This window comes from Danio rerio, chromosome 3 (genome assembly GCF_049306965.1).
Source record: "Danio rerio strain Tuebingen ecotype United States chromosome 3, GRCz12tu, whole genome shotgun sequence".
NCBI classification, from domain to species: Eukaryota; Metazoa; Chordata; class Actinopteri; order Cypriniformes; family Danionidae; genus Danio; species Danio rerio.
The window spans coordinates 15971-26349 of NC_133178.1; the positions used below are offsets into that span (position 1 = coordinate 15971).

General features: G+C 36.9%; 1 long non-coding RNA gene across 1 annotated transcript; it reads right to left on the reverse strand.

The window, feature by feature from the left end:
• Nucleotides 1-2907: 2907 nt before the first annotated feature.
• Nucleotides 2908-5227, reverse strand: LOC141381072 (uncharacterized). The gene is made up of 2 exons (XR_012400662.1): nucleotides 4859-5227; nucleotides 2908-4217 (listed from the first exon to the last, which is right to left on the reverse strand). It is a non-coding gene; the product is annotated as an uncharacterized lncRNA (long non-coding RNA).
• Nucleotides 5228-10379: the final 5152 nt, after the last annotated feature.

Below are 10379 nucleotides of genomic sequence, written 5' to 3' on the forward strand. Positions count from 1 at the left end.
AGCATCTGTAAAACTCAATTTCTTCATCTTAATGTTGCCAAACTTTGACGAGCTATCAATAACTTATGCAGAACAGCTTATTCATGCTTTCATGACCTCTCGGTTAGACTACTGTAATGAGTTACTAGGCGGTTGCCCTGCTGGCCTCACTAACAAACTCCAGCTGGTTCAAAATGCAGCTGCTAGAGTGCTTTCTAGAACTAAGAAATCACATTACTCCAGTTCTTTCATCGGTGCATTGACTCACTATTAAATATTTAATTTACAATGTTATTGTTTACCTACAAAGCCCTCAATGCCTTAGCTGCCCAGTATTTGAGGAAGCTCCTGGTGTATTAGAGCATGAGATTAATTCTTTTAAGACCCTATAGTGACCCACGAGTCTACATATTGATCCTGAAGGGTCAGTCTGTACACCAGCCGGTGACCTCTCCCATCTGCAGCTTCTCCACAATGGCTCGCTTGGTTTGGGGCTTGTGTAGTTGAGCATGGATGGATTTTTCTTCATTGTTTTTACTTTCAGCAGTGAAAATTAAACACCGAAAATAATCTCTGAAAACTGAGCTGATTTAAACCTCTCATACCTGATGCGAAAATAAAGCATGCACATCCTCAAAGATCCTTAGCCCAAACAGTTGTAATAGAAGTTTATATGAATGTTCAAGAAAATGAAGCAGATAAGGGAGATTCCACTGAAGGATGAATTCATTTATGCAATGAGTGAATAGGTCATTGAGAGATTACCAAGGTAACCCATATGCCCGGAGCACTGAGCTGCCCAAAGAGCTGATTTATTGTGAATAAACCTCAAAGCAGCTGGCTGGCAAATTATATTGAGTTTTAAGGTTCTGGACAGATTTTAAACCAGTCATCAGAAATATCTCCCAAAGGGGTAACTTTATTATGAGACCACTGCAAATGACATGGAGTACTGTCTGACAAATACATTTTGGAAATAGGTGTACGGTCTATGCCATTGTGTAGTTGTGAACTTCTACAATCACGCTATGTGGGGAGAAAAAAAAAAAAAAAAAGTTCACAATAGAAGCAAACTGATTTTCATTGCTTAAGTGAGAGCCTTAAAGTGAGGGCTTTTGTATTTGAAAGGATTCTCACTGCCAAAAGGAATTCTTGATACTTGAGATGTTTTCATTTAAATTTGAGATTTTTGAAGAGGAAACTGGAACAGGTAAAGTTGAAATATTTATAGGTGAAGGTCAAACTAATCCCATGAAATTGAGATTGTAAAAGTTTAGTGTGGTTACTTTGAGAGGTTCTGGGGTTAGATGTTCTAGGAGTTACAGAAGATCATATTTTTGAAACATCCATATAAACTACAGATGTTCTGGAGAAGGCATGTAAGGTTTTTTTTCTGAAAAGTTCTGGGTTACAAGTTTAAGAAGAATAAACATTAAATCTTCCCATGGAGTTTATAAACAAATTTGAGTTATAAATTCATATTAAATCTTTCTATGGAAATAATGGATCTTAAAGAGGGAAAATCTGGTCATTCTGCAAAGTTGTAAGTTATAATTTGATTTGGTGTTTTAAAGAGTCCCTATGAAAGTTCTATTCTTACTCCTTAACCTTAATCCTAGTAAAATCTGAGGTAACAAATCTTCAGTAGTACTCATGTTTGAATTGATGATTTTTTGAAAAGTTTTTGAATGACTGGTGTAGGTGGTGTTGATGCACAATGTGCTGTTGTGTGGAGGTGCTAATCACCAGTAGAAGACTGGGCTTCATTTAAGGCCTGTTCACCCCCGGCCACCTTCCCTGCGTGCTGTCCAAGTGGACCCAGGGAGGCTGAATACTTACCACTCCCCCAAGTGACCTTTTGTTAACACCGCAAGGTTGCCCAGGTCACCCGAGAAGAGTCTGAAGAGGTTTCTCTATGGGGCCTACTCTGGCTAATCCAGAGACCAGGCTCCCCAGGACCCCAGATATCTCCAGGGAAAAGGAGAGGCCTTGCCCAAATCAGCTGAATCCAACAGGTAGATTCAGGAGTAAAAGTTGGCCATGACCTAGTCATTGCTCCTCCTCACTCCGTGCTGGTTTGCTCAAGAATACTTCCAGTCAACATCCAAGGAGTTCCAGATAATCAAGATGATCAAAGAACTTGCCCAAATGTGACTAAAAGTATTCAAAGAGATAATCCTGATCTCCAACTACATACTAGAAGTGAAAAATTTAAAAGGTCAGGTCAAGGTTCAGTCTGGCGGATATATCTCTGTAGATATATCATGCTTCTACCAGATGTCTCCTCTAAGGCAATGCAAGAACCAAGCAGACATCATCCTTATCAGGGATAACCGTTGGGAGCATTACCCTGAAGAACAGGAGACCCTGGCCTATTGACTAGGTTTTGAGACACAGCATTTCGGCAATGGTGATGACCATTTGTTTGTTTGTGTTTTTTTTTATTCTTGTTTGTATATTTTTATTCAGAATTTGATTATCTGATGTCTAAGTTGTTTTCTCATACTTTGATTATCATATTTAAGCTTATGAAGCCCTTTAAAATCGTGTTTTATTAGAGAATAGACCATATGCAAATGACTCATTAGTATTCGTGTTTTTAGACCAATCCTGTGTGTCCTCAGCTGAGTGTGCTTTCGGTCAGGTTTAATCCTTTATATCTCGGCCGTTTTTTAATGTTTTGGTTTAATTTTTTCTGCATTTTAGTCAGTTTGTTGTGTAGAATAAGTGTTGAGCAAATAAACTGGCATTACTGATCAAAAGTATTTCTGTGGGGTTACCGTTTATGAGGAGTACAGCTGATTTAGTGTGGTAATTCACAATTTACATATACAGATAAATGTCTCGTTTCAGGCAAACTGATTTATGCAGTTTATTGGAGATGATAGTGCTGAAGTGGTTATGTCCATGATAATAATAAAACACATACACATCTCAATTGAGTATTCAGATTACCTTGATTTAACAATGTACAAACAGTGTACATAATAAAAATAGAGAAACAGAAAATACAGAAGCAGTACGGCAGTAAAAACTGAAGATCAGCCAGGCAAGGTGTGAACACAATGGTTGTGAGTAAAAAAGATAGAGGGGGCAATAAAACTAATTTGATTGGTGTTAGTTCTGTGAGAGAATTTGCTGAGGAATCAAATACATTTTACTTAAGGTTTGATGAGGGTGATTTTAAGTCAGAAAATGACATTTTAGAACACCTGTCATGTAGTAAATCCATAAACATTAGTAGGACTCAGGTCAAAGACCTCTTTCAGAGAATTAATACTAAAAAAAGCCCGGGCCCAGATAATATTGGTGGTAGGGTGCTACATACATGTGCTGAACAACTTTCTGAAATATTTCATTGCATTTTTTCAGGCTCTTATGTTGCAAAGAGTTCCTGAAATCTGGAAGAAATCTGTTCCTATAGCCAAAATTATGTTTCCGTGGGAGTTAAATGATTTTAGACCTGTTGCCCTTACTTCATTAGTTATGAAGTGTTTCGAGAGAATTATTAAAGGTGAGATTTAATAAAGAAACTGTCGTTACTGATGAAAAATATTTCTGTCGGGCTACCGTTTATGAGGAGTACAGCTGGTTTAGTGTCTTCCTTTAAAATCAGCAGTTTGACAACTCACATCATGCAAACTGAGTTAAGAATTTTGCAAAACGAATCAATGATGTTAAAGTCATGCCAATGACGAAATTGATTCACACATTCTATAGTCATGTTGGTGACAGAATGATAAGTTATTATGTCATGTAGGATAGACTAATAATAATATCCTTACATTATTAACATCATAAGGAAGCAATTAGGCCACTGCATGATACATCTACACACAGCAGATAATCAGCTCCACATTCAACGAACCTGAAGGGATTTTACTCCTGCCAGTCATAGAGCTTGAACATGCAGAAATACTGTACATAAGGCTACATTAATAATAATCATGAATAAATTAACTACATCCAATATAACACAGACATTATATATAGTGAAGATCAGAAGCTCCTCATGGACATCAGCAGAGGCAGAACACAGGGAACAGCACCGCTCCAAGAACAGAAGAACACTACAGAAGATCACTTGAGAATGCAGCGATCGGGCCATCCTGCTGCTGCTGGTGTGTGTGTGTGTGTGTGTGTGTGTGTGTGTGTGTGTGTGTGTGTGTGTGTGTGTGTGTGTGTGAACATCTGATTGGTGGACTTCTCTGTTGTGCCGATCAGCTTCCAGAAGAACTCTGATGACAGAAACACGAAGCAGAGAGTGACGAGTCAGAGCAGAGCTGAGGGGAATCAGGAGCACACAGCTCACTTTCACCACTGTCTGCAGGAGTGCTGTTAGCTTAGCTTAGCATTAATCACTGAATCGGATTAGACCGTTAGCATCTTCCTCAAAACTAAGTCATAAGTGATGATTCTCCTGCTTAAGCTGGACTCTTCTGCATTGACACTGCAGTAAGATCAGCAGAAACTCCTGAAAACAGTCCCTAGAATGAGAAAAAGGTGTCCGTGCTGTGTAATATCACTGCGCCGCTGCAGTCGCACTACCACCGCAGAGTTTCTGGATTATTACGCCTGAATGAGGGAACAGCTCAGCTATACCAGACTAACAGCAGCTCCTCATCTTCTGTCTGTCTTAGTACACGATACGACAGAAGAGCCACACTTCACAGAGGAAAACTCCTGTAACTCTTTGGTCCTTTGAGTGCGATGCTAATGGTCTAATCCGATTCAATGATTTATGCTAAGCTACGCTAAAACTGCTCCTGCAGATGCTGAGACCTGCTGAGGTATTCAGACATGCTGAAATCAGCCCATTTACAAAAAGCCGGAGTGTGTCTGTAAAGCTGATCTGTGTGTGCGCGTCTCACCGTCATACCTGCAGTGTGTGTCTGAAGTTAAAGAACAGGAAGTGGCTGGAGTCCTGAACTGCAGACAGGAAGTGTTGTTGGCTGTGCTGCACGTGTGTGTCCTCCATGTGGCTGGAGGAGCAGGTGTAGTCCAGCAAACAGAAGCGCAGGTGTTCTCCTGAAAAACACCACACACACACACATACACACATACACACACACACACACACACACACACACACACACACACAGTGCTGGAGCTCTGTCTACACTATATAGAGCACCGTAGAAGTGAAGCTGATTTGACTTGATCATCACAGAGCGAGCGCCCCCTGTTGGTCTGGAGTGTACAGAGAGAAGCTCTGCTGCACATTTATTTTAATAACTAATATAATGATATTAACAATGATTTTCTTGTCAAATAAGTTTTTTATTTGGTCGTTGAATAAACTTACAATAATCACAGGATTAGTTTTCTGATATGCATACATTTACAAAAACAAAACAAACAAACAAACAAACATAAAAAAAAAAAAACAAACACCCCAAGCCCAGCCTGTAAGTATACACTACAGTGATAATCAAAACAACTTTTATTTACAATACATTGCTTTGGGGGGAAGAATTCCCCATGAAGTAACAAAAGAAAGGGCCCCAAATTTTCTGAAATTGTCCAATGTTGCCTTTTAAAATAAATCTGGTTCGTTCCAGATGCAGAGTAGATGTCAATTCTTCAAGCCATAGTTTGGCAGTTGGAGGATTAACATTTTTCCAATACAATAATAGCAGCTTTTTGGCTGTAATCAAACAATATGCAAGGAATTTCTGTTGTGGACCGCTCAATGAATATGTATAATCAGAATGTCCTAATATAATAAGCATTGGGTCAGGATCTATATGTTGGTCAAGAACATCTGAAAGCACTTTAAAGACCTCATTCCAGAATCCCTGTATTTTATGACACAATACAAAACTATGAGCTAAATCAGCTTCTGCTGATTTGCACTTATCACAAATGGGAGATATGTTGGGGAAAATCCTATGTAATTTCTTTTTGGAGAAATGTAGCCTATGTAAGACCTTGAACTGGATGAGGCATAATCTAGTGTTGATTGATTGTTTATCAATGTCCTCTAAGCTATTCTGCCAAATCTCTTCTGAAATTTTGATGCCAAACTCTCGTTCCCATTCTTCTCTGATCATCTTTGTAGTGGGGGCATTAGCTGCAAATAACCTTTCATAAATTAGAGATAATTGATGTTTTTGTCCCCTGCACTGTGTGAGACAGTCATCAGCAATTGAGGGCGGCACCTCCTCTAGGGAAACATTATGTGTGCGCAGGTAATTTCTTATTTGTAAAAATCTGAAAAAATGTATTTTTGGAAGGTTATATTTCTGTTGTAATTGAGTAAAGGAACCTAAAACCCCATCTATATAAAGATCCTTAACTGTGTTTATACCCAACTTCTTCCATTGATTAAAGGTTGTATCTAATTTTGAAGGGAGAAATGATGGGTTATTTGCAATTGGGATTAGGAGAGAAAGTGATTTTATCTTAAGATATTCTCTTATCTGTCTCCAAATTCGTAACTGATTCTTTGTAACAATACTATTAACTACTGTTTGGTCTGTTATCACTGGAGATAATAACATTGCTCCAAGATCATAAGGATGGCAGTAATCTCGCTCTATCTGAAGCCAGTCTGGGGCAGTAGCCGATTGTTCCAACCATAATGTGAAGATTTGTATGTGTGTAGCCCAGTAGTAAAGACGAAAATCTGGGAAGGCTAAACCCCCCTCCTGTTTGGGTTTACAAAGATGATTTTTTTTAATTCTATGACTTTTGTAGTTCCACAGAAACGGAAGAATAATGGAGTCCAAGTGCTTAAAGAAGGACTTGGATAATAGTATTGGAATATTACGAAATAAATATAATATTTGAGGAAGAAAAATCATTTTTATCGCATTTATTCTGCCAATTAAAGAGATTGGGAGCGTCTTCCAATAGTCTATACACTTCTGTAGTTTAGACAATAAGGGGTTAAAATTAGCTTTGAAGAGTAGAGAGTATTTACAGGTAACTACAATTCCAAGGTATACAATTTTTTCTGTGGACACCTTAAATGGAGAAGTATGTATTATAGATAGGTCTTTTAAACCAATGGGCATGAGTTCACTTTTTTCTAAATTAACTTTAAAGCCAGAAAACTTCCCAAAAGTATTAATAATCTTGAGTACAGCTGGGAGACTCACTTGTGGTTGGGTGATATAAAGCAAAATATCATCTGCATACAATGATATTTTATTAATAGTATTTGAAGTATGAAAGCCATGTATGCAAGAATTGGATCGAATGGCTTCTGCAAGAGGCTCTACCGTCAATGCGAACAAAAGAGGCGAGAGAGGGCAACCCTGTCTGGTTCCTCTTTTAAGATAAAAAGAGTCTGAAATTGTTCTATTTGTTAAAACACGTGCTAATGGACTATTGTACAAAATTTTTATCCAAGTTATAAAATCATCACCCAAATCAAATTTCTCCAGGACAGCGAACAAGTAACCCCACTCGACTCGGTCGAATGCCTTTTCGGCATCTAATGATATTACAATCAAATTGTCTCGGATTGCCTTAGGGTGATAAATTATGTTAAATAATCTTCTTATATTATGGATAGTGCTTCTTCCTGGAATAAATCCATTCTGATCTACGTTAACCAATTTATTGATAAATTTACAGAGCCTATTAGCGAGTGTTTTAGACAATATTTTTTGATCAACATTGAGGAGAGAGATAGGTCTATACGACTCAACTTCTTCTGGATTTTTATCTTTTTTAGGAATTACTGTAATAATAGCCTCAGAGAAAGTTGGAGGTAGTCCAGTTTTTAATGCCTGTTGAAAGGTTTTAAGCAAATATGGAGTAAGTATGTGGCCGAATTTTTTATATAGTTCAGCAGGCAGCCCATCTGGACCAGGAGTTTTACAGTTTTTTAAAGTATTTATAGTGATCTTTAATTCCTCCAAAGTAATGTTTTTATTAAGACATGCTTTGTCCTCTGGAGATAACTTGGGGAGATTACATTTATGTAGAAATAAGTCCATTGTTTGTGAGTCAAACTCAGTGTCTGAGGAGTATAACTTTGAATAAAATTCCTTAAAACATTTGTTTATCTCTTTATTTGAGATACAGTGAGTCCCATGTTTGGTTTTTATTTTATGGATTGTTCTTTCACTATCAATTTTGCGCAACTGTCTAGCTAGTAATTTATGGGGTTTCTCTCCAAATTCAAAATATTTCTGTTTTACATAATGAAAAGTTCTATTAATTTTAGCAGAGACTATATTATTGTATTCGTACCTTAACTGTAAAATTTTCTTATAAACATCTAATGAGGGGTTTATTGCATTTTCAATGTCTAGCTGGTGGATTTGTTTTTCTAAATCACTTAGTTTTGTTTTGTATAGTTTATTCTTGGACCCTTGATATGATAAAACACAACCTCTTATATACGCTTTTAACGTTTCCCAGAGTAATGCTGGTGATGTTTCTGGCTTATCGTTACAATCAAAAAATATGTTTAGTTGCAAATTCATATAATCTATGAATTTAGGATCAGCTGTTAACTGAGGGTCCATCCTCCACAATGGACGAGTAAAAGATGTTTGATCAAGAATGACTTCAAATGAAACAGGGGCATGGTCTGAAATCAGTATGTCATGAATTTTAGAGTTTAAAACACTAGAAATGAGATTGCTGTCGACTAGAAAAAAATCAATACGGGTATATACATTATGCACATGTGAGTGAAATGTATAATCCCTTTCAGTTGGGTACATAAGTCTCCATATGTCAACCAAATTAGAATTATCGATAAAAGCATTCAAAAAATGTCTTGAATTAGAATGTGGGGCAATTTTAATCGAGGATCTATCAAGATATCCGTCAAGGACACAATTAAAGTCCCCGCCTATGACAAGATTGGTTTGGGACAGTTTGGGGATTAAAGAGAATATTTTTCTAAAAAATTCTGGTTCGTCATGGTTTGGACCGTACAAATTTATTAACGTAATTGGTAAGCCACAGATCTCACCAGATAGAATGATGTAGCGTCCTTCCCTGTCTGTTTCCAGGTTGTTTAGTTTAAATGGAACCCCTTTTCTAAATAAAATAGCAACCCCCCTAGATTTAACTGAAAAATTGGATTGATATATCTGTCCTATCCAGCTACCCTTCAGTTTATTTTTGGAATCTTTTTTTAGATGAGTTTCCTGCAAAAATATTATATCTGAGGAAAGAGACTTTAAATGCGCTATTGTTTTGCTTCTCTTAACCGGATGATTTAATCCTTTTACATTCCACGAGACAAATTTGAGACCCTTCCTACTACATTTAGTTGTTATTTTTTCTTGATTTAAAAAAGATCAAATCAATAATCTTCACTGTTCGTTTACTATAAGGTATCTTAAACAGGCTCCTTTCCCGAAACTTAAACATTAACCCCGTCATCTAACCGACAAACCAGAACTCGCGGCACGATACGGAATTACACACACTGTAAAAAATTGCTGTTAAAAAACGGTCAGATTCTACGATAAAATTATGTTTTTTCACTAAAACAGTAATATTCTGTTAAAAACAGTGCTTTCTGGGTAACATTTTTGTTTTCGAGAAAGTAACCAACTGCAGAAAACTGTGAGCTAACAGAGTTTAGATTCGATGTTTTGAAGTCTGTGTTTGAAATCACACTTTGTGCCCTTGTTCACTATTTCATACACTAGTTAACTAATATAGTTCACCTGACAGTTTTAATGAACACTAATGAGTGAATTCAGACACTGATGAACACCTGCTGTTAATAATTACAATTACTGAAGAAAATAAACAAGAAACACAAACAGTGACTTGAGTTACAACATTAAATAAAATAAAATAAAATAAAATAAAATAAAACACCTTCAGTCTCAGCAGAGGATCATTAAACAACTCCACAAACAACAGCAGACACACTTATTACTGACTGATTTGACGTCCATACAATTCTCATTGAGATCCAACAGAAATTAAGGTGTTTTTTGTGTCACCGTAATGGAGTGAGGGGCTGATTTAGTTGGGTTCTTCAACCTTGAACTCATTTAAGAAGACTTTCCAACTGCTGTAATACAGAGTTCACAAAGCGTTTGTACTATAGCAATAAGGTTGGGAAGTCAATAAATGAAGAAATCTATTTATCTGAAATTAGTTCTGATAAATGTTTTGGTATAAATCTGGATGAAGGGCCTCATGCAATAGATTTTATGCTTAGTTGCAGGTATTAATTTAATTAATGAGAAGTGGAAACAGAAAAGATACCTCTGAAATTACTTAACAGTTAAGAAATAACATACAAAAACAGTTCAGTTATGACAAATACACACCCAGACCTCATGAATCTGACCTTGTATCTCAACAATGGTAACATCTCAAATGTTTCATGCTGCAATGCATGCTGGGAGTGGCACTATACAAATATCCCAGCATGCATTGCGGTATAAATAAATGTTGTATAATGGTCT